The sequence below is a fragment of the Cervus canadensis genome, chromosome 14, assembly GCF_019320065.1.
Source record: "Cervus canadensis isolate Bull #8, Minnesota chromosome 14, ASM1932006v1, whole genome shotgun sequence".
In the NCBI taxonomy this organism is placed as follows: domain Eukaryota; kingdom Metazoa; phylum Chordata; class Mammalia; order Artiodactyla; family Cervidae; genus Cervus; species Cervus canadensis.
In genome coordinates, this window is record NC_057399.1 from 11,817,856 (window position 1) to 11,843,613 (window position 25,758).

A 25,758-nucleotide genomic window follows, 5' to 3' on the forward strand; every position below is an offset into this window, starting at 1 on the left:
AAGTGCTTTGAACATGCTCTTCCTGCCTTCCTTTTCCATTTAGCCATCTCCCACTCTTCTTGAAGACCCAAGCAGCATCACCCCTTCTGTGAATTCACACCCAGTAAACCCAGATGGATAGGGAGGCCTGGCGTGCTGCGATTCATGGGGTCACAAAGAGTTGGACACGACTGAACGACTGAACTGAACTGAAACCCAGACAGACTAAATTTTTCGCTTCCATGGAAGTTTATATTTGCCTCTATTATGTCATTTAGCCTATGACATTATTATTGTTTGTGGGCATTCATGTTGCGTCCAGTAGTATGTGAGCTCTTTGAGGGCTGGCTGTGTGTCAAGGCCTTTCCTACCCACTACACTGTCTTCCAGAACAATTGTCCTTCTGGATTGATCATCATAATCAGTCAAGCTGCCCAGAGGAAGCTGCTCACCCAGCCCTGAATCACCTAGGGGCCACCACGGTCGTGGGAGCTTTATCAAGAACTGCCTGGGTACCTTCTGTTGGAGTGTGTCCGAATGCCTGAACCGTGGCACACGCTGCCCAGGAACTCTAATTGCAGACACGGGGTTTTAAGAGAGTTTTAGACTTCAGAACAGGATAGGGGGGAAAGCTTGACATAGAATGGCTTCTAAGGAACATCAACAGTGCCAACAATATACTATATTTCATTGGATCAAAGGCACCATGAATTGTAAGACACATCCCAATCTCAGAAGTAAAAAGATACACTTTTTAAAAGTCTGTGAAGTATAGTAAGTTACTTAACTGCAAGCCTTAAGGAAAAACAAGGAGAAAGGCAAGGCAGGATGGAGAACTTTAAATACCCTCAATTTTGAAATGGCTACATTGAGAGCCTTCCATGTCCCCATCTCTGCCTTGAGAATTTCAAACATAAAAGCACTAAGTAACAAACTAAATATAAAGAGGCCTAACAATGTTCTGACTTATTTCCTATGAGGTCTATGTACTTTAATGGTTTTTTGTTTTTTTTTTAAACTGAGGTTTTGAATTTTTTCTAAACAAAAATAACATTGGTAAGTGCTTTGCTAGTGCCCTGGGCACATGCTCAGTGTGCCTACGATTGGGCCACCTGGTACTGGAGAGGCAGAATGGCAGGGCTGTGACTGAGAACAGCCCCCCATGACCCCCCACGACCCCCATGACCCCCCACGACCCCCCACGACACTCCACGACCCAGCAGCTATGTCTTGGCCTGGAGCGCTGACATCTGCCTCGATGGTCTAAATCTGCTTTGCCCAGGCTTACTTCATTTACAGAAACACAGAATGACTAGTCCAGTGGGTCTCAGACTTGAATCAGCTGGAAGCCTTGTTAAACGATACAGCTGGGCCCCACCCCAGAGTGTCTGCTGCAGCAGGAACTGGCATTTCCAGCAAGTTTTCTGATGATTCCACTGTCGATGGTTTAGGGACCACACATTTAGAACTACTGGCCTGGGGAAAACTACTCAGGACGGAAACTGGAGCACTGGGAAGGGAAGGGGTCTGCTGAAGATCACACCCTGTATCATGGCAAAGCCAGGCCCGAACCGCAGCGACTCCTCTTCTTTACCTGCGTGCCTTGTGACTTCCCCTCACATAGTTACATGAGTTGCCAATCCAGAGAGTTAAAGGGTCTGATAAGCACTTTGTATCTACAAAATTTGTCTTATATTTAAATTTTTAATATAATTGCCAATAATCAAGTGAGACGCGTGTCATTAGGTTGATGAGTACAACAAGTACATCCAATCTAAGCTATTATTTCTGTTTGCTTTTAAAACTTCATTTCTCCTTCCTGACTCTTTTTCTCTGTCCTTTTTCTTCTCTCTGTATTCTTCAGAGCAATTTGCAGTAAGATTTCCCCAAAGACTAATATGTTTACAAGTTCTCTTTTTGTCTAGATTCCAAGTGTCTCCTTCACATTTTCCAGTAAAACTTCATCCTGCTGCTGCCCCGTCCATTATCACAGAGGCAGAATGATAACAGGACGGGCAGGAATGGAACACACAGTCTTGCAACATAAAGCCCTACAAAAACCGCTCTGTGAAACCCAAATGCACAGCAACAGAGGAAAAGACACGTATAATCAAAGGCAGGTCAGTCTTAAAATTTTCTTCATTTGACCAAGAGTTTTCGGTGTATACTCTGTGGAGAGGAGCAAGCCTCATCAGTAATTAGGATCTACCAGCATTGGGTTTTCCCTTTTGACTGAGCCTTCTCCTGCTTTCAACTGTGCCGTATATCACGGTCCTATTCCTGAGTACCTAATAATATACATCCTGTTCATTGTTTAGGCTCTCAATAAATGTTTGTTGAACTGAGTTGAGCTCAAGCCTGGTTGGGCCCTGCTGATAACTCTTAGGACCCTCCCATTCTTCCCATTACTTTCATTACTTTGTAGCCGGAATAGGCTATATATTTTCCCAAAGAAAATTTGGCAACCTCATGTACTTGAGTACATATCCTCCACCCCTCAGCATTCCAAACTGGAGAGATTTAGAAGTCACCCACTCTGGGGGAAGGCATGAAGTCAAATAGGTTGTTTACAATGGAAATGATGACTGAGGATGAAAGGAGAGGACCTTGAATCTTAAAACTCTCATGGGCAGTAATGTGGGGAGATGCCACTGATATAAAGAGTAAGAAATAAAATTTTGTGAGGACAGTTATTATTTTAGAAATTGAAGAAGGTAGAAGTCAAAAAAGAACACCTTAAAAGAGGGGGAGCAAAGAGTCTCAGGGATCTAAAGCAGCTCTTAAGCCGGGAGGGAAGGAGAAAGACCAGGGAAATTCTGAAACTCGGGGGTTTGAGATAGAGGGATCAGGCTGGAATTCAGAAGACTGTGAGATTGTAGTTTCAAACTGGGGTTGAAAGAGTGGAAAGTAAAAGAATTTACCTCTTTGGGACCATCAGAGCTGAAATAAACAATTTCAGGCACATGTAAGGAAAATTGGAATAGCAAAGATGGCCTGAAAGAACTGACTGTGACCAAAAAAAAAAACCAAAAAAACAAAACCCCAATTTGGTCTGAATCTCTGTTATGCTAAAGGGAATGAAGGCAAACACAATCACCTCACTGCATATGATTTTACCTTCAAGATCTTCACACTCTTGGGCAAAGCAACCTCTACACCCTCAACCAGTGCTTCTCAAACTTTAAAGTACACACAAAACCTCTAGAGGCCTTGCTGAAACACAGAATCCCTGGGGGCCCTTTCCCCCCAGGGATTCTGATTCAATAAGTCTGCAGTGAGGCCTGGAATCTGCATTTTTAACAAGCCTCAAGTTGACGCTGATGGTGTGATGGATGGACCACATTTTGAGTAGCAGTGCTCACACAGCCAGTTTCGTGGGGCTGGAGAATCCTGGGCGTGGAGGGGCAAAGCTGTGGGCACAAGAGGGGTGTCCGCTTTGGAGAAGACAGCCCCCTCACTCCCAGAGATGGCTGCAGGGCGAAAGCCACCTCATGTCTCTTGCCCCAGTGGTCTCATCTTCATGCTCCACACTTGCAGTTCTTTTCGCGACTTCCACATTTTCTCCAGGTCCTTCAGCTCTGGAATCAAGGATATCAACAGGCCCTGGGACAGGCCTGTGGCCAGGAGACCCCCTAAATATTCAGAGGTTCCCAGAGTTCAGGAGAGGTTACTGGTGCTGACGTTTCAGGGAACCAGTGGAGGGGAACACTCCCGAGAGCGCGGGAGTCTCCCTACCCTCGCAGGGCCAGCAGTCACAGGCCTTCCCTCAAATGACTTCCCGGCAGGGAGCTCCCTGCCTGCATTTCATTGTACAGACTTCAGCAAAATCAGAGCTCTGAGGGCAAAATCACAAGTACTGGAGATGGAACCAGCCTAACATCTCATCGAGGGCCTGTCCCTGAGGGCCAGACAAGAAAAGCAATTACGGCCCAAGCACTGAGTCATTTCACACATGGGGTTCAGAGATTTCACGCTGCTTTGAAGGGCTTTTCATCTTTCCAACTGTATCTCCTCCAGATCGCAGTGTGTGCAGCAGTTTTAGGCTGCGAAAGGAGACTAGTAAATTCAGAGAAGGAATCCTAAGTCCAGAACCTGGGATCCTTGGTCAAAAGCTATTCACAATATCTTACTCTAAGAACACAGGAAGGAGCTTTGCCTTGATGAAGTCAAATATTTTCTGATCATTTTAACTTTGGGCGGTCTTCATTTTTTCTTGACAGCCTATTAGAGGGATAGAATATATTGAAAACGGTGAACAGTCCCACAGTAGCACAAGCTGATTGAAAGAGATTGTGCAGGAATCATGGGAGAAAGGAGAAATGTGTTCAGAATTCAAGTTAATTCAATGCTGTAAATGTGGATGGAGCAGCAGCCCCCGGGGCCAGGCACGCTGCTGGTAAGGTGGAGAGCACCAAAGCGAAAACGGGATGATCCAGGTGATAAGAAAAACCCTTCACATCTTGCAAATGATTTATGCCCCAAATTAATTTTTTAATAATTTTAAAAATTCATTTCTTTTTGGCTGTGTTGGATCTCACTGTTGGGCAGGCATCTCTCTAGTTGTGGAGAAGGTATGCTTGCTACTCTTTGTTGCCATGTGTGGGCTTCTTCCTGCAGTAGCTTCTCTGGTTGCGAAGCATGGGCTCTAGCGCTCACAGGCTTCAACACTTGTGGTTCCCCGGCTCCAGAGCACAGGCTCAACAGCTGTGGCACACGGGCTTAGCTGCTCCGCAGCACGTGGGATCGTCCCAGACCAGGTATCGAACCCGCGTCTCCTGCACTTGCAGGTGGCTTCTTTACCCCTCAGCCACCACGGAAGCCTGCAAAAGTTAATTTTAAGAACACTTTGCCAGGATGTCCCTGGTGGTCCAGTGGTTAAGAATCCACCTTCCAATTCGGGGGATGTGGGTTCGATGCCTGGTCTGGGAACTAAGATCCCACATGCTGCAGAGCAGCTAATGTGTCACGTCCATGACTAGAGAGAAGCCAGAGTGCTGTAGCTGAGACCCAACACAGCCACAAATAAAGAAATATTTTCTTAAAATAAAAAACACTTTTACAACCTTTATCTCACTTAATTTTCATAATCACCTTACAGAGTAGGCTCAGCAGGAATTGTCATTGTTCTACAGATAAACTGAGACTCAATAGTTAAATTATGCGCCCAAGCCTGGCTCTCACCTTTCATTGTGTATATTTGATTACTTGCTTTTATTATCAAGAGTGTAGTGATGATTTTATTAGAATCAGGATTCATGGTGAAACCCCTCTGTCTGAAATCTGTAAGATTCAAGAGTCTCCAGGACACTAAATAGCATCTCACATTCAGCACAACTTGGCACTGTATCTTGGTTATTCTCCATTTGTTCTCCCTACTCTCTCCCCATCATGATTTCTGCCCATCTTTCCCCTGCTCTGTGCCCTGAGAGGCCCACCCCTGTAACTGCATTACCTCGACACCTTTTCTGCTGAGTTTGGCCAATGAAAGGAACCAGCAGCTCAAACGGCAGTAATGGAGAGAGGCGAGGGTGTTTCTTTCCGACTCTCTTGCTTTTCTCTCCTAGACCACAGCACCTCCACGGCTCCACCTCTCACTGGACACTGGGAATACTGTTTCTTCCCCTTGCTCCGGAGGTGTGCTAAAGCTTCCCACTCGTGCTAATCTCTGGGTGCCTCACCATCTCTTGCTGGTTCCCTTAACCCCACTCACCCCTCTGCGAGTAGGGCTGTCATTAAAATCTCGACTCAGTTTCCCCCAGGACCCTGAATGCTACAAACCTCTCTCCCACATAGCCCTAACCTGTGCAAATAAATCTAATGCCCAGAGGAACAGACTGAGCCTAAAACATCCACAGTCACAAACTCATTGATTTTTCCTTTTTAATAATTAATGTTTGTGTCTCCAGTGCTTATTTGCCATCATCCTGCCTTGGGCTCCTCTTTATTCCTGGCCTGAACTTTTGCGATGGTCTCTAAAGCCTCCCACCTCCAGTCAATGCTAACCAGAGCCTGCGACTGGATTAAATTTCCTTGTGCACAAGTCTGATCATATCATTCCTACTGTGGTTCCCAAATGTCTACGGCAAAAGGTTTAAACCCTTTAGCCCAGCACTCGGTGCTCTCCCCTGTGAGTCTATACCCTCCAGGCTCCAACCCCTCACCCAAATGTATGATCTTCATTTTGTCTACACCGTTCCCTTAGCCTCGAAGGGAAGGCCTCAATTTTTTAATTTATTTTTTACAATGTCTTATTGGAGTATAATTGCTTTACAATGTTGTGTTTGCTTCTCCTGTACAGCAAAGTGAATCAGCGATGTGTGTGCATATTTCCCCTTCCTCTTGAGCCTGCCTCCTACCCCCAGCCCCCATCCCACCCATCTAGTTCATCACAGACCACCAAGCTGAGGTCCCTGTGCTATATAGCAGCTTCCCACTAGCTATCTATTTCACACATGGTAGTGTATATATGTTAACCTCACTCTCCCAGTTCATCCCTCCCTCCCCTCCCCCACTTGTGTTCACATGTCTGTTCTCTACGTCTGTATCTCTATTCCTGCCCTGCAAATAGGTTCATCTGTACCATTCCCCCCCCCATATATATATATATGTTAATAGGATATTTGTTTTTCTCTTTCTGAAAAAAGCCCTCAATTTTAAAACTGTTCAGAGACTTCAAGGTCAGCCCAAATGCTGCCTTCAGCCTGAAGATTTTCTATTTCTTAATAAACAGCCACTTCCTCTTCTAAACCCTCATGGGTCTTTCTGCATCTTTCTTATGGCACTTAGCATGTTGAATCTTTCAATATTGTTACGGGTTTCTGTACGATCCCACACTCTACTCTAAGCAGCTTTCGCAGCAGAGACTGTCTAGTACCTGGTGGTCCACTAACAAAGACAAGACATAGCACACAGTAGGTCTCAGCAAGTATATGTTGGATGAATGAACACACGAATGGATTCAATTTAACACATTCTGGGCAAACTCGAGGCTAAACTTTAAAATATTTGAATGATCACTGAATGAGCTGCCTAAGGTATGCTAAATATGCTATGTAAGATGCTGTATATAAAACCATCTGCACATTTGCCTATTTTATTTTTTAAATTTATTTCTAACTGAAGGATGATTGCTTTACAGAATTTTGTTGGTTTCTGCCAAACATCGGTGCCTATTTTATATGACAGTCTCTTAATATGGATATATACATTATTTTATCATATGCTATTTTAAAAAAAGATCTCCTTTTGGAAAGTGGTACCACATACATAAGCATCTTTAAAACAAAAAACAAAACTTAAGTGTTCTAAAGCTGAACAAGGTCCTAGAAGAGGTTTCTGAAGGGCAATTGAACGCGTGCAATTTTGAAATATTCTACTTCTTTCTCATTTCCTATCAGTCAGCCCCATCCTCTCCTTGCATCCAATTTTGTTTAATGAGGCTACTGCAATGTATTTATTTTGGGGTGATTGAATTTAGAAAGACATTCATCTAACACGCAATTGCTGCCACAAGCTGAAAGGCTGAATCATAACAGGGGTGATGGCATCAATCCGAGGACAGCTGTTCCTTATCATTTCTAACACAAAAAGAAGCCCAGCCAGGCAGGAGGTTTTGCCTCAGCTGCAAGATGGGAGTGATAGCATCAGAAGCAGAAATGTTTCCAGACAGGTGGACATAGACAAGAAGAAAGGAAAAATGCCCCACAAGGGGCTGTCTTTGGTTTTCAGAACCATGCCTGTCATGAGGGAGGAGAGTTGTCCCAGGCCCTTTGGGATGCTCACAAAATTCCTGCCAAAAGGAGATAATTTTGTGAGGACAGCAAAAGCATCTTGTGGGTTAAATGACCTTTTAAGAAGAGCTTACAGGTCTCTTGTAAGTAGTTGAAGCTATTAAAGAATCATGATAATGCTGGCTCACATTTGCAGGGTATATTATAGTTTACAACACACTTTCCCATTTACCATCTCAGACAAGTTAAGCTGGAGAACGGGTATGCACCTGGGCAGCTGCCCATATGCCCAGCAACCAGGTTCCCAGGGAGCTGGGGAGCCACAGAAAAAGAAACCTCCGTCCACATTTGACTGCTGCAAATGCCCCAAACCTACCATGAAGGCATCACTTCTTTGAACTCGGGCATTTCAAAATTAAAGCAAAAATGTCCCTGGAAATAAGCATGTAGCCAGATCTTGACTCTTCTACGCCTGAGTGTGAACGCATTCTGAGCACCTTCTCAGCAGAAGAGCTAGCTAAGGTTTTCAGCAGGAAATGAACACAATCAGAGAGTAAAAGGAGGTGAGGGACTTAACAAACATTGGTGATCCACTTCACTTGCTACAGCTTTTGAGGTAACAGGAAACAGGTAGGGTGGTGCTAATTTCAATACAGGACCTTAGTACGGCTAACAGCCAACAGTAGTGTCTACCTATAACCACACACATCTTTGGAGATGATAAAATGTCACAAGAATTCAAGTTTTAAAAAGCCCTGGCATTTCCCTGGCTCTCCAGTGGTTAAGACTTCGCCTTCCAACGCAGGGGGTGCTGGTTCGATCCCTGCTTGGGAAGCTAAGATCCCACATGCCTCGTGGCCAAAACATCAAAAACATAAAGACAGAAGCAATACTGTAGCAAATTCAATAAAGACTTTTAAAATGGTCCACATCAAAAATGCCTTTTAAAAAATTAGAAAATAAAAAGCCCTAAGTTTGAATCATAGTGCTTCCTAATATAAACAACACTCTTTCATTCATTTTTAATCTGTTCATTTATTCATTCTGTAGCCAGTACGTGGAACAACCAAAATTCAGGGAATATAACAACACCACTATTTTGAATCTCCCACCACCCTTTAAACTTAGCAGGGGTGGGGTGGGGACAGAACTTCCTCTGGCACTAGATGTAGATTTAAGCATGTCCCTAGGTTTTAGGGCCACTCCTAAGTAGCCACAAGTCCCGGCTTTAAGTCACAGTTAATAACCATTTCAATTCAGTAAATTAAAATATCCACATCCATGAAATAGTAACAGAAACTTCTAATCTCATTCAGGAGGCTTTCAATGGGTGGGAAACCAGAATTTAAATCTTCTCTTTCCTTTCTGTTACACTCCTGTCTTCCTAAATGGGGTTTCTGACCCCTCCTGGAGAAAGAGAGGAGGAGAGGAAAAGTGGGCATAAAGGGCCTGCTTGATTGGGCCCCTGGTGAGATGGTTTCATCCTCTGCAGGCCTGGCAGTTGTCTGAAACTGATTTTCTCCTATATAATATTATTTCAAGTTCCTCAAAGATCTCCCCCCTTCCCCAGCCCTGGTGGTTTCTCACTTGAGAGGGTCCCTTAACCTGAGCAAAAACATTCTATTCAGGCAGGAGTTTCTAGAAAATGCTGCAGGCCTCACCCAGCTTCTCCTCATCTGGGGCCTCTTCGAACTCCCTCTAAGCAGATCTAAGTTGTCTCCCATACTGGCTCTATCCACTCCTTGGAACATTCTTTGCCTGAACCAATTCTAGGAGTGTTGGCAAATCTGGGAGCAGCAGCAACCTCCTTTGATTTGCTGCCAAAGCATCAGCCAGTCCTGCTCTTTTCCTGTAAATTAGGGAAAGGAGTCAGACCCAGTCCCCAGGGCCCATAACTGCAGGAGACACAGCTCATGCTCTGATTGATCTTGCTGCAGTGAGATGAGGTGCATACCCCCATCCCTTAAGCCCTGGGGCCACAAGTAGCACTTATACTCATCGCTTCCTCTGAGGAAATCCTCTTCAAAAGCTTCCAAGAGTGTGGCATCTCTGGACCCTTGATGGGTAATAGTGCAAGAGTCATGTAACCACTTTTCTGCTAAAAATTTTTGGTAGGTTCTTTGGGGTGGTCTGTCTCACAGCTTTGGGTATCTGATAGCTATCATGTCTTACCTCTCTCTGGGAACTTTCAGTCTAATGCTCTCAAGTTACAATTCATTCACGTGTCCAGCAAACGACTGTCAAAGGTCTACCCCAGTGTAGACTCTCCTGTTCCCTGCTTCTTTCTCTCCTCATTGATTCTCTTTTCCACCTTCCTGCTATCAAGAGTTATGATGATGAATCTGTCATTTTTCTCTGCCTTCCTTCCCACAAATTTCCAGCTATCATTATAGATACACATGAGAAAATGTTTTCACTTTCTGTACCAAAATAGATAAGGAAACTGAGAATAATTTAAAAACTACAATAATGAAAATATTGGAAGTCAGAATTTCTTACAAGCAGAATAACTTTTCTAACCCAAAGTCTAAAACGTTGTCTATTTGGATTGGAGCTCTTCAAAGATCAAGTTGCAAAGTTTTTGCAAAACTCTTGCAAACATGCACTTTTTAAAATGTTATAGAAAAGAAGGAGCTTTATCCTGTGTTCCTAGTAGGGCCTGAGGTAGTAGGAAACAAGATGAGGATAAATTGGGGTCAGGAATGAATTTAATGATTGCTAAAGGAACCACATAAGTGTGCCGTACTTTCTGTAGCATATAAATACAGGCCCAGGAATGGGATAAAATAAAAACAGGAGTGAAAGGAATACCAAGGGCTCTAAAACTCTCCCACCAGACAACTGGAGCAACTAACAGGATTTCTGAAATATGTATTGATAACAGCTGTCTACAACGTTACGCCCTTGAATCCTTACCCCACATATTGGGTCGGCCAAAAAGTTCAATTGGATATTTCCGTACCATCTACTGGAAAAACCCAAACAAACATTTTGGTCAACCCAATACTTTAAATAATGATGACCCATAGCTAACCATTTACATAGGACTTGCTCTATGCTGGGTGCTGGACCAAGGTACGTGTTACTTAATTCTCACAACAGTCCCGTGAAGAAGATAGTATTTATTCCCATTTTACAGATGAGGGAAATAAGCTTCAGTGATTAAGGTGCTTAAGTCGTGTGCTTTGTAAGTGGTGAAACTGCCAGGCATGCCTACACAAAGCCAGAGTCTCTGCTCCTCCTGCTATGCTGTGGCCCTCTGACTGCAGGCCGGTAAAAGAGAATGGGTGCATGCTAAGTCGCTTCAGTTGTGTCCTACTCTTTGGGACCCCATGGACTGTAGTTTACCAGGCTCCTCTGTCCATGGGGTTCTCCAGGCAAGAATACTGGAGTGGGTTGCTAAGTCCTCCTCCAGGGATCTTCCCAACCCAAGAATTGAACCTGAGTCTCCTGCGTAGCAGGCAGATTCTCTATGCACTGAGCCTCCTGGGAATCCCTTCCACTCCTAATTTTGCCTTTTATGTAGAAGCAAGGGAAAAAGAATTTCGGCCTCATCTGGAAGCCTTTGTTGTTGTTTTTTTTTAAGAGTTAACTTAAGTGGCCATTTGAAGGGTCTTTGTGTTGGTGGAAGCTCCAGCAATCACAACAATTACCTGTAATGAAGGAGGAATGGATTGAGGCTGCCAACTGCCTCCTAATTATCTCCTATTGAGGAAAGGATCACTGTGCTAACTCTAGGATGTGGGAGGAAGAGGGGGACAAAAGGATCTGGGAATACTGAGTTGGGTTTTTTCCTTACTTACTCAGTGCCAGTTAGCACCTACAAAAAGCAGTATGTAAGAAGTGAGCACTTTCATTACATCAAGCTATTCCACCACGACAATTTGGCAGAGCCCCACTTATGACTATACCTCTTTGGATTCAATTTCTTTATAGTGTTCACCTTTTTCCATCTCTACATGAATAAACTCTCCCTTCCCTCTCTCCCACCCTCTTTTTCCTCCTCCTACAAATAATTGCTGAGCACCTACTATGTGCCAAGCACTGGGCTTGGTACAAAAATGTAACAGGGACTAAAGTTTGGTCTCTGCCCTCAAGGATCTTCTAGTCCAGGAGATAAATCAGACATATTTGTTGTTGTTGTTTAGTCACTAAGCCATGTCCGACTCTTTGTGACCCCATAGCCTGCCAGGCTCCTCTGTCCATGAGATTCACCAGGCAAGAACACTGGAGTGGGTTGCCATTCCCTTCTCCAGGGGATCTTCCCGACCCAGGGATTGAACCTGCATCACCTGCATTGGCAGGCATATTCTTTACCGTTAAGCCACCAGGGAAGCCTAAATCAGATATATTAATATAAGGAAACAATTAAAATACCAGGTTGTGAATACCACAGTGGTTGGTGGGGGGCGGGGGGGATACAAGAAGGACACATGTCACAAGAGGAGGAGAAATCAGGGAAGGTTTACATGAAAAAATGCAACCTTTCCCGGTCTTTCCTACTTGGAATTCTATTCCACTTTGGAGCTCTGGCATAGAACCCTGTAGCATTTTGGCTGACAAGAGTCACTTTGGGTTGGGTTTATCTGCCCCCTACCATTCAGTATAATTCACTCCACATGAGTACCACGCTCGCTAAGCTGTGGAAGAGGAAAATAGCAAAGCCAATCCCAGGACCAGTTCCTCAGGAGACTTGCTGGAAGAAAACTCAGGCATGAGAGCAGGATAAACCAAGTACAACAGAGGATAACGGGGATCGCGGACGTCCCACGAGAGGCGGCCAGCATCAGACAGTGCTTCAGAGAAGTGGCACAGGAGATGAGCCCTGAAGCCCAGAGGCAAGATCTCCCTGGTCAGAGATGCAAGGGGAAGGCATGTTGTGCCTTGTAACAGACCTGGGAAAGCAGGAAGATGGGGAGAAGAAGAAGACCGCATGTTTGAGGAAACCGTAATAGACCAATAAGGCTGACACGGAGGAGGGCAGTGTCCTTAGAGAAAAACCTGGAAAGGTTAATTTGGACCAATCTGTGGGGTCTTTAACATTGGCAAGATATTTGCACTTAATGTGTAGGCAACGGGAACCATTTTGAGTGAAGAGTTATGAGACCAAAGTTTGTTTGTATGGATTGTGGCTGAGGAAACACAGGAGACGGGGAGACCAGTTAAGAGAGGTTACAATGGTCCGCGTGAGAGGAACTGTGGGTACCGATGGCATGTGGGAGTAGGGATGGAGAACTGACACCTTGAGTCAGGGACTGACTGTCACACACGTGTGTTCCCGTAATGTCTAGCACTGTGTCCTGCCCTGTTCACATTTCATAAATATTCATGAAATTGAACGGTATTAAAGATTCCATGTGAAAGCATGAAGTTATATCTTGCAGTCTGTGGTCCTATTTGCTTTAATCTTGTCACCTAAGCCATTCAGTTTCAAGTCATAGGAGGTTCTTGCTCAAGGCTGTCATTATCTGGCACGTATGTGGCACCTCATTCAGTCCTTAATTAGCTTATGCACCATTTTAATTGGCCTGCAGTTGTCTGTGTGGACAGAGCTGATTCCCTTCCTGGAATCAACTGGGGCGGCCTCACCCTTCCTGCCAGCTTAGGCATCTGGAATCTCACCAGCTGAGAAGATGCAGGAGCCTGCTAAGCTACAAAGCATGCAAGGAATGGGCCCTCTAGGGAGTGCTAGCCACCGGCAGGCACCCACATCAGGGCAAATCTCCAGTAAATGGATCAGTCACTTTGGACAAGCATTTCTAGGAGAGGGGGTAGAGGGTACAACAGAGGCAAACTGTAGGGACTACCCATGGTGTGGCCCTAGAATTCTAGATGACGTCTAGTATTTACATCAGTAGGGATGTGTTAAAATGGTTAAGATGATCCATTAAAATAGCTCAGATGACCCACCTAGAAAGCAACCTACCCCAACAGGTGGCTTCAGTTCAGCTCAGGCACTCGGTTGTGTCCAATTCTTTGCGACCCCATCAACTGTAGCATGCCAGGCCTCCCTGTTCATCAACAATTCCTGGAGTATATGCAAACTCATGTCCATCGAGTTGGTGATGCCATCCAACCATCTCATCCTCAGTCGTCCCCTTCTCCTCCCACCTTCAATCTTTCCCAGCATCAGGGTCTTTTCCAATGAGTCAGTTCTTCAAATCAGGTGGCCAGAGTATTGGGGTTTCAGCTTTAGCATCAGTCCTTCCAATGAATATTCAGGACTGATTTCCTTTTGGATGGACTGGTTGGATCTGCTTGCAGTCCAAGGGACTCTCGAGATTCTTCTCCAACACCACAGTTCAAAACCACCAATTCTTCGGCACTCAGCTTTCTTTATAGTCCACTTTTACATCTATACATGACTAATGGGAAAACCATAGCTTTGACAAGATGAACCTTTGTTGGCAAAGCAATGTCTCTGCTTTTTAATATGCTATCTAGGTTGGTCATAACTTTTCTTCCAAGGAGCAAGCACCTTTTAATTTCATGGCTGCAGTCACCATCTGCAGTGATTTTGGAGCCCCAAAAATAAAGCCTGTCACTTTTTCCTTTGTTTCCCCATCTATTTGCCATGAAGTGACGGGACCAGATGCCATGATCTCAGTTTTCTGAATGTTGAGTTTAGAATTATGGAATTAATGAGCCTGCAGTGTCTCCCAAAGCCACTGAAGGGGTCGGACTGGATTGAGGTCAAGACCTCAATTTAATCAAGATATTACTGGCTAATTTTATTGAGCATGTACTATGTGCCAGATACTTTTCTAAGCACGGGCAGATTCTTTACCATCTGAGCCACCAGGGAAGGCCCTTTCTAAGCACTATAGTTATATTAATGTATTCGATTCTCACAACAATCCTGTGAAGTGAGTACTACCATTTTTTTAAGTGACTACTATTATTATCCTCATTTTAGAAGTGAGGAGATAGGCACAGAGAGGGTGAAGCTTGCCCCTGGTCCTACAGCTGGCAGATGGTAGAACTTGAACCCAGATGATATGGCTCTAGCACGGGCTGACGGCAACACTTTCCTGCCTTTCTCCTGTCTTTTGTTCTCATCACTCTGACCTGCAGGCCTGGAGGACAAAAGAGGCCTGAACTGTAAGATCTCATTCAAAGACATGAATGTACTGAGGGTCAGCACGTCACAATGGGAAAGTTTGTGTTTTACATCCAAACCAACCTACCTTAGAAACCATTTCCAACATGTATTAGTTAAGTGACCTTGGTCAAGTTACTTAATGTCTAAGGCTTACAGTTTCCTGAGTTTAGGTTGGAGGCAATACAATCTTCACCCTTGTTAGGAGCAAAATAATGTCCCTAGCCCTGACCTTCATATCCCCACTCATTAACGGTCATTATCACAAAGGAGGTGGGTTGTATGAAGTCTGGGGCAAAGACTCAAAGAGTGTGAATGTATCCTATTTCCAGCAATGAAAGAGTGTTTTGATTCCAGAAAGGCTAAGAGGCACCATTCACCCAATCTTCCCTGGGGCGCAGAGGCAACATCCCTCAGGAATACCAGCCCCTTTTTCCCAGCTCTGGGCTCACCCAAGGGCCTTCCGGTCTGTGATCTGGTCTTTGTTCCTACTGCTCCTGCCAGCGGTGACCTCAGGGGTCTGTCTAATCTCATAGTTCTGCCTCCTTGAGCTAGGGATGGGATTTTCATATCTACTGCTAATCAAGCCCTGGTCCTGATACGAAAATTCTCCATCACTCATGATGGAGAATTGACTTGACTCCTCTGCATGATCTTCAGTTAGATAAATTAAACATTAGTGTAATTTGATTTTTCCTTTCAACGTAAATGGAATTTAAAAGAAAACTCTTCCGTTACATGATCAAGGAGTGGGATATACTAGAAAGTGGCCTGGGATTTGAGCTCTGTTTCTGTCTCTTGTTAATTATGTGACCATGAGCAACTCAATCCCTGCCCTCTTTACCTCAAGAGGTAAAGAATTTCATCTTAGAATGATAAAAGACAGGAGCCTGTGTTTTGATTGCAAAAAAGCACATGAGTGGAATGGAAATGGTTATTATCACTGAGGCTTCATATAGTTTGTAACAATCTCACAATGTTAAATAAGATTGTTCCAAACCTTTGGAGGCTTGGGTTGCCCTAGAATCTCGAGGCTGGAAAGTGTTGTCAGTACTAGGGCCAACAGTGAGTGATCCTGAAAGAATTAGAAATAAGATGGTCCTCTGAGAATTAAACTGGGACATCAACACAACGTCAATTATAGGAGAGATTTGCTAAATCACTCTAAAGAAAAAAAATGGTTCTCAGACCAGGAAAACTTGATGAAATCGAATTGAAAGTGTTAACATAGCTAGAAAAGGCAAGCATCAGTCAGAAGGGAGGTTGACCAGCCATATAAATGCAAGGAAAGGAGGGGAGAGAAGCAAATTTTGGCACTGTCCATCTAATACCGTCCAGAGAAGAGGGGTTCTGGTTAAAAAGGTGACCCAGGTAATTCTGGCGACAAGTACCTGCCTATTACAGAGGTCAGATGTCTAGAAACATTCTTTTAATTTTTATTTTATATTGGAGCACAGGAGACCAGGGTTTGATCCCTGGTTCAGGAAGATTCTCCTGGAGAAGGAAATGGTAACCCACTCCAGTATTCTTACCTGGAGAAATCCCATGAACAGAGGAGTCTGGTGGGCTACAGTCCATGGGGTTGCAAAAGAGTTGGACACAATTTAGCAACTAAACAACAAATAGTTGATTAACAACATTCTGTTATTCAGTTACACATATGCATGTATCTATTCTTCTTCAAATTCTTTTCGCATTTAGTTTATTACAGAATACTAAGCGGTGTTCCCTGTGCTGTATAGTAGGTCCTGTTGGTTATCTGTATTAAACACAGCGATGTGTGCATGTCAACCCCAAACTCCCAATCTATCCCTCCCCTCCTACCCTTCCCCCAACTCCTGCAACCATAAATTCATTCTCTAAGTCTGTGAGTGTGTTTCTATTTTGTAAATAAGTTCATTTGAAACATTCTTCTAATGAGTTTCCCTTGTTCCAAATTCCAAGTTTATCAAGCAACTGATTGTAGTTTGGCTTCCCATCTAAATCTACCGACATGAAATGACTACCTAGCTACTGGACTTGGGCATCCCTGGGGAATGTATTTCTTGTGAGTTAACAAACTAACACCTAATTATATATGACCTCTTATGTGATCTGCTTACAGGGCTGGAACATTTTAGGACTTGACTATATGATACCTGTAGCAATGCTAGTTTTCCCTATGAATTACTAAATTAGCATCCTGGTTATATAGGGTAGCCTTGTGAGCTGTGATCCACCTTTGAGTATGGAGAAACAGATTTTTGAGCCTGACAGATAAAGGGCAAGAACCTGAACTCCATGAGATCCCTGATAGTTACACCCTACTGGGAGGACATTTAGGGAGACAGACAGCTGGCCTGCTCCTGAAGTCACCCAGTCCTTGTCCACGTCATATCTTTTGAAACGCTACAAAAGGAACTGACACCCATGCAAAGCAGGGGTCCCCTCTGTGGCAAAGCCTGCCAAGAGATGAATAAGTTTACACCCTTTATCCTGCCTGCCTCAGTGGGATCCCAGCCTGCGCTCCCCATGTTATGCTCCATCACTCCTCCACATACACTCTGAATTCCAAACTGGGTATCTTTGCTCATGCTGTCTATCTCTAGCTAGAATAATCTTTTTCCATCTACTTCTCAGTTCCACTTGCCAAATCCCTTCTTTGATTCGGTACTCAGGTCAGGTACCCTCTCTTACATAACCGCTTCTACCATTGCTATTCCATCTCTGAAGTCCCATACCTCATTTCCTGTCCACTCACATTTCTATCTTATGTTAGAATCCTGCTGTAAGTGAGGTCTCTAAGAGTTCCAGAAATAAAAGTTATCTCTCTGCTCAGAAAATTCTTCCCTTATAGGAAAAAAATCTTCCTGAGAAATCAGATTTATTCCATCTTTCATTTATTTATCCAGTCATTTGACAAGTATTTACTGAGTGCCTCTATGTGCCAGGCAATGGGATACAGGGGTGAATAAGACGGACAGGGCTTCTACTCTCATGGTCTAGTGGGGAAGAGAGATGCCAAGGAACAGTGAGTAAATTACAGCTGGAATAAGTGCCACATAGGAGCAATATTACTCAGGACTGTGAGAGTACAGATGAGGCTTTTCCAGGAAAGTCACATTTATGTTAAAACCTGAAGATAAGCAGGAGCCAGCCAGGAGAAGAGATCTCCTTGGAAAGAGTACGAGTGATACGATCTCAATGGTGTCACGGAGCTGCGACAGTCTGATGTTCTCAGTCCTTGGTCCATGATCCCGTGTTCAGATCATGCTAGGAACAAATTCACAAACACTTTCCCTTTAACTCCCTGTCCTCTAGCTCCAGACAGACCACTCCCTTCACGCTGTCAACACAGTTGCCAAAGTATGTTATGATTTGTTTTGTTTAAATTTTTTCAGTTAAAATTACATTGCCATGAGCCAGTTGATTTTCGTTTCATGTTAACTTTTCCTAGTTTCGTTCTCAAAGACGGACGTTAACTTCATACTTTGGTTATTGTCAAACTCATCTACCAGCTGTGAGACACACACACTCTTTGTTTTATTCAGTTCAGTATAGCACCCAGTGCTATGATACCTCAGTATACACCTGGCCCTCTGTATCTGAAAGTTCTCTTACAGAAGGAACTTGAGCATTCTGGGGTTTTGGTGTCTGTGGGGAGGGCAGAGGTCCTGAAACTAATCTCCCATGAATACTGAGGGACCGCTGTAGATTCACCGGATTGATGGATGGATGGATGGATTTTATCTTCCCTCTTAACATCTGCGCTAAGAGCATAGTATTTGTCTAGTTCACATCTGGGCTCCTCCAGCACTCAGCATAATGTCCTACATAGGGTAGGTAATAAATCAGTAAGTTATTTGAAAATAAGTTATCTAGCCTTTCCTTAAACTTTTCCATGGCTGGGAAAAACTCCCTGCCTTTTCAGGCATTGGTTCCACAGTTGAACTGCTCCAATTGTTGAAGTTCTTCCCACTCTTGGGCTAACATCTGCCTCCCCACTGGTCCTGGTTTTGCCCACTGGGCCCAAGAAGAACAAATCCTCTGCCCGACAGCAGCCCTTCTTGTGCTGGAGACAGGGACCGGGTTCCCCGTAGTCACACACAAGACACGTCTCCAGCGCAAAATCAAGTGCTCCACAACTCTCTGGCATGCTCCCAACATATGGCAAAGGGGGATACATCCCTCATGGGTTTGGAGGGTGCTCTCAACTCCAACAGAGGCTCCTGTGCAATCAGGTCCTCTCTCCAGGTCAGGAACCCAGACCAGAACTCACCATGAAAACAATAATTCACGTTTACTTCCTAACTGATTATGGTTTACTGGTTAATCCACACAACACCCCTGGCATATGCCAGGGTTTGTGGTCTACAAATGGTTGAGATGCAGAGAACGATTGAGTTCTGGGGTCTCAGTGACTCAAGAGCCCATATCCAGGCTGATCCACCTGCAAACACTGCTAGTCTCTCTCCCTGTTCAAGAGAATCACTTTGGCTCCAACCTCGTTTTACCATTTGCCGATCTGTGAAATGATTCAAATTCTAGCATAAGGGGTAAAGGCAGGAAGAGTATACAGAAGATAGACATCATTCGTCTGTGCCCAGCTTTACATGAGGCTCTGCGAACTGAAATATGGCAAAATATTTCCAAATACAACACTTTACATATAACAGCCCCCACACTGTGCATATAGGTTTGATATTAACGGGAATAAGAGAACTGTTAGCTAAGGCTTAAACATCTATCTGTTACGCATAGATTTTACTATAGCCAGATACACTCTGAATCCTCTTAGAACTGATACACTTGGGTCACAAAGAGTCTAGTAAAATGATTAAACATATTGATTTCATTTGTATTGTAAACGCACAAGACATTTTCAGTGATTCCTTTTATCAAATCAAGAATCCTTTTCAAAACATTTTATAATCTGAATAAATGCTTTCCTTAAATTGGATTTTCAAATATGAGGCTTCCTCCAAGCAGTGGTTCTTAAGCTTTGGGGAGGTGCTGAGTCTTTCAAGAATCTGGTAACCACTAGATCGGTTCTCCCAGAAGAATGCACAGATTTATATACACACAAGACATTGCAAAAAACTCAGGGTTGGTGAACTCAAGGTGAAGATCAGAAAAGAAGTTAGCCCTGACTGAGGCTTTGCAGCTTTTGGAAGGGCTTTGATTTCTACTCTGAGTCAGAGGAGTAACCACTGGAGGATTTTGAACTTGCCTTTTAGCAGAGGCAGTCTGGCCTCCATGAAGAGAATAGACTTGAAGGGGGTGAGGGCATAGACTTGGAGATCACTGCAGTCATTCAGGTGAGAGAGGATAGCAGTTGGAGCCAGGTAGTAGCAGTGGAAGAGTGGGAAGCAGTCAGATTCGGACACGCTTTGAAGGGACAGCGTCAGGATCGTCTAACCACGTGGGATGTGGGATGTGAGTGAGAAGAGAGGAGTCAAAGACCACTCCAAGATTTTTGGCCTGAGCAACCTGAAGGCCAGAGTTGCCATTACCTGTGATGAGGAACACTGAAGGCATGCAAGTATGCCAGAAGAAGGGGAAAGAGAAAGGGAATATTAGCAGCCAAGTTTTGGACTTTAAACTTGAGATGCTTATTAAATATCCAAACAAAGATGCTGAGTAGACAGATGATGTCTGGAGAGGTTGGGTTGTAATAATATTCATCTGCAAAATTATGATAATAGCATAATAATGCCTACATAAGAATACTTTTTATTGGGAGGATTAAACAAGACAATGCATGTAAAGCTCTCAGGGCAGGATCTGCTACACAATATGCCCTTGATACATTTTAACTATTGTTTTTGTTAAAACTTAAATACTTTCAGTACTGCTATCATTACTATAATGTTAGGAGTGTGGTTGCTTTTAAGGTTGATAAGTCGTTATTAGTGACAGTTCTCGGGCATGATTTGCAAAGGAAAACAAGGTTTTCTGCAATGGCAGTGGTTTGGGATTGGTTTCTGTCCCCCAGAGTTTAAAATTTGGAAGACTTCTGCACTCATTCAGTAATCTTCACAGGTAGGTTACGTCACGTTTCTTAAATAATCAGTGTGTTGTTTCATCAACCCAGAGTTCACTTTGTTTTAAAGAGAATTTGATGTGAAGAATGAGCCAGTTTATCGGAGGAAACTGAGAATCAGCAAAGACCCTGCAGGGAAACATTTCCAACCCATCTGTGTCCCCTGTGATATGAATGTGACATGAAGAAAGCATGAGAACTGACTGACTACCCCATCTCGACTTCAGGAGCTACCGATATTATTGCCAGTCACAAGCTCATCCAGCTCCTCTTAAAGCTGATTCACAAAACCCACAACCAATGTCTCCCTGAAACAGCTAGATTCCTCGGGGTATTCTCCATGAAGAAGCACACCTTCGCTGTCTCTTATTATTCAGTGATTTTTTTTTTTTTTAGCTGATTTACGTTGAGAAGGTGAAAACAAGAGATGGCATGGTTTTATTACATACTTGTAGATCTTTGAAACAATGAGCTTCTAGCATCAAAACCTAAACGACATCTCCTTATTTTTGCATCCCTTTGAATTTTGACTGTAATTTCTTGACCCTGTAATTCCCTTCAACATCTATGACAGGCCTAATGCTCAGTAATTGTCTATTACTATTCCTCCTAATCTCCAACTGTATCCTAAAGGATGAGGTGATGAAGCCACTCAAACAGTCCAAAAGTGCTTCTGTAACAGATAGATGACTAAGGTCAGGTACAGTCACAGGTATTTCTTGATGTCTTTAGCAACAGTAGCATTAAAACACAGGCAAGGGTAGACGTCCCAGCTAGGGGAGAGAGAGCGAAGGATGCGCAAGAGAGGCTCCTTCCCCAAACCCTTGTTTTCTTCCATCTGTAAACGAGGCCACATGAACTGAGCGAAGGGATGCTAATAAGCAGGGCAATGCTCAATTACATTTCATGACACACCACCAGTTTCATTCCTTTCCCTTGATTCTTCTGCTAGTTTCTAACAATTGCTACAGTCACAGTGACTATGCTTCAAGCAGATCTCCAGGGGTGGCTCCACATGAGAAAATAACTCTCCTCCCTCCCTTCCCCGAGGAGTCAGGAGGTGACAACTCAAGGACTAGGGTCCTATAGAACAGCAGGGCATGTGAGAGGCTGACAGGACCCCTCCACATCCGTGGTTGCCTAGCAGCACCCTACTCCATCCTCTGTCTGTGGTGGGCCCCAGAACTTTAAGTGGAGGAGCACTAAAAGATTTGAGAACTGATAAGTCTAACTGAAGCTAGTCAAAGAGATATATGGCAAAAGCTGAATGAATTTGTACCTTGCCCGTGTTTTTCTATTTCTAAAGAGACTTCGGGAAGTGGGGAGAGGTTCTATTAATTTTCAGAGTAAATTTTAGTTTTACATTTTCCAGCCAGGCTAAGGGGGGAAAGGACCGAATTTTGACCATATTCAGGCATGATGGTAAGAGAGGAAAAGGCCATCTAGCAAGAGATGTTTATACTTCAATCTGTTTGATCTTAAAATGCAGAACTCAAGCCCACCAGAAAAAATGCAGGTGTTTTTTGCTCCTTGGGCAGCATGACCATAAAATTTACCATCCAACCTAGGATACTTTTTAGAGTGAAACAAGGCAATATAAATAACAATGTCAGCAGTATGACAAGCATAAACTGGGACTATCCAGGCAAACCAGACAGACATCACCTTCATCACTCATCACCAAATGAGTCCCTAGTCTGCCAAAATTGCTTCATCACTTAAGACACTTGACCCAAAAGATGGTTCCATAATTAACACACAGACTAAATATCCTCTCCTCCCTACTGGGTAAATAGGTCCTAGTGTTTATACTTCAATGGGGGGCTTCATGTGGGGCTTCCCAGGTGGCGCTAGTAGTAAAGAACCTGCCTGCCAATGCAGGAGACTTAAGAGATGTGGGTTTGATCCCTGGGAAAGGAAGATCCCCTGGAGGAGGAAATGGCAACCTACTCCAGTATTCTTGCCTGGAGAATCCCATGGACAGAGGTGTCTGGTGAGCTACAGTCCATAAGGTTGCAAACAGTCAGACACGACTGAAGCGATTTAGCACCAGCAGCAGTGTTTTATGAACACGTGAACAGTTATCTTTCTTTTCCTCCTCTTATTCAACCATCTCTCTAGCCATTTTAATTGCAGAGCCCTTCTCCAAGTTCTGTCTACCTGGCCTTGCCACCATCTTAGCCCTACATTCTTTATCCAGAAAGTTCATCCAGAGGCCTGAAAGTTACAAAACCCATCTCCTGAATCCAGTTAGTGGGAATGAGCTGAGTTTTAAAACTCTGTAAGAAAGACAATGGGATTGCAAATTAGTCTTCTCTGGCCCTGCAAAGCAGGACAGGGGTCCTAAGGCAATTTCCTGGGTCCCATCAGAGAGGGAGCCCTTCCCAATACTAGCATAGAGCTCCTCCGGGGTGTGGAATATGGGCAATCCAACTCTGTCCACAGTGGCCAGTGCTGAGTGCAGGGGCTGGTGCAGAGGGTTCTCTGCACCATTCAAGCTATGGAACCAGAAGGCTGCTCCCTCACAGCCCCCAGCTCTGAACTCTGCTATACCCATGGTTTTCCTCCCCATGTCTGTGTAGTAAGAGGGAACCCTGCACATGATCCCACATCTGCTGGTCGGACTGGGCTTCAGCTGTCAGCCCCCAGGGACCGGCTAGCATTCTGCTCCTCTTAAGTACTGCGCCGGGTCACACAGAGCCTCCTGTAGAGTCCAGGTGGGCACACAGGCTGGGTCTATCGGGTTCCATTCAGTTCACGAACACTCCGCAAAGCCCATATCCTCCCCAGCCCCAGGCTGGATGCTGGAGATACATAGTGAGAGGTGTATGTGACCTTGAAAGGTTACGGATGCAGCAGGGCATGGGGGTAAACAGCAAGGACCCTACAGTCCCACCTAGGTCTGACTCCCAGCTCTACAATCACCACCCACCTCTCCTTGGGTGATGGTTTAACCCCTCTGTACCTGAGTTTTCCATTTAGAAAATGGAATAAGAGAGGCTGCCTCAGAGGGCTGGTGTGAGAACTATTAATAGTGTAATTCTGATTACGATCATTGTGATCTGGGATCCTGCTTGGCGCAGAGTAAACAGTCAGTGAATTTAACTATTACTATTTCTGTGTTTTGGCTCCTCTACCTGGAGGCCCATTTCCTTTCATTCTTTCTACATTTGGCTGGTCCCCTCAGGAGGGGCTCCACTTTGCTCCAGGCTCAACTTAATCCTGAGGGCCAAAAACGGGACTTGGCCACACCAGCACTCGTTTTGGGCTTTGACCACTAGGATTTAAACCCAAACACCCTCAAGAATTAAGAGATTGTGCATCCATCCTTCTGAACCCAAGTGAGTCATTACACAGGCATTTTTCTAAGAAGATGAGGAAACTCTTGGTCAACACAAAGGAAGGGCCAGACTTGAAAGGAGTTATCCTGAGCCAGAAGGTTGGCTTCTTGAGCACACCTCACTCGCCAGGAACAAAGGTGGGAGTTTCCATACACCTCTCAGAGATTCTGACACCAGTGTACTAAACACTAGACCAGTGTACTAGACCTCGTAAGAGTTGGTTATGAAGTATTTATTCAATTAGGCAATATATATATATGTATATACTTTTCTTTACGCTTCTCAAGGAATCTTTCATTTAAGTATCAAAGGCACTACCACCCATTTAAGACTTCAGAAGAAACTGGATTTTTTTCACTTGGCTAAGACAAGTTTCTATGAGTTTCTATGACTTAATGGTTCATAGCCTCAGACTAAAAAAAAAAAAAAAACTCAATTCACCCACTTAACAGTTCCATTCAAAAACACTTCTGGAGAAGGGAATGGCAGCCCACTCCAGTATTCCTGCCTGGAGACTCCCACAGATGGAGGGGCCTGCTGGGCTGCAGTCCACGGGGTCTCAAACACTGCATTGCTGTCGTGCTCCCGCAGCTAAGTCCCAGGTGGTACACTTCGCATCATTTCCAACACTCACATTTGGGATAATTTCAGTGCCAAAAAATTAATCAAAACTACTGGCTAAAAAACATAAAAACTTGTCCCAAATGTGATCGTTTTATTATGAAGTGAAAACTAACACAGCTCTGTCCCCTCTCCCCCCACTCCAATCCTTGGAAATGCTTCCTTCTGACAGACCTGAGCTAGATCCTTGAGACGCAATGCTGAGCCATCGTGCCTCAGATGTCTCCACTTCTAGGGTGACTTAAAGCGAATCTGTATACTAGCTTGGCTCCCGTTTGCTGAAGGCCTGGAACAGATGGGCTGGTTGCCACATGCTCCTAATACACACTTACCTGCTTCCTTCCCCTGATGTCTGCAGTCTTCACACTTCACAGAATCCCAGAGCATCAATCCTGGAAGGGACTTTAGAGACCAGCCAATCCAAGCCCTCATTTTACAAACAGGGACACTGGAGCCTACAAAAAGGAAGACACTTGTTCAAGATCACACAGCTCATGAATGAAAGAGTTGAGACTAGAACTGCTGAACAGGAGATTCATCTCCCTGGGGTGTCATCCTGCTTCCAACTGGTTCTCATACTCTCTGCCCTAGTTGGCTTTCCTACACTTGACACAAAATCCACACCCTCTTGAGGTGTGCCAGCAGCCTGGAAGGCTCACTCACAGTGCGCGAACCTAACTCAGCTGGCCCGGGGCTCTTTGCCTGCAGAGGAATGTCATGTGACTTGGAAATACACACTGTGCAGGGATGCATGTGACGTTCATGTGTATCAGTCATTGCATGTCTTCCAAGTCCATCAGGTTGAGAAGGAAGCAGAGCCTATGAGTCATTTATAATGTCTCAGACTTCTAAGGCTTACAATTTCAGGTTACCTGACAACAAAAGCTTTGATACCATTCCTCAAAATCAACTTATTTAACAACAAGCATTTACCGAGGAGACACTTACTGAACAGTTCCCATCTGC

The 25,758-nt window shown here is 44.3% G+C and overlaps 1 protein-coding gene across 1 annotated transcript in view; it reads right to left on the reverse strand.

The window, feature by feature from the left end:
- Positions 1-25,143, reverse strand: part of FRMPD1 (FERM and PDZ domain containing 1) — a 153,334-nt gene extending 128,191 nt beyond the window's left edge. Inside the window, exon 1 of the mRNA XM_043487306.1 lies at positions 25,125-25,143. The gene's annotated coding sequence lies outside the window, so the exon portion shown is untranslated. The remainder of the gene's footprint in view (positions 1-25,124) is intronic.
- Positions 25,144-25,758: the final 615 nt, after the last annotated feature.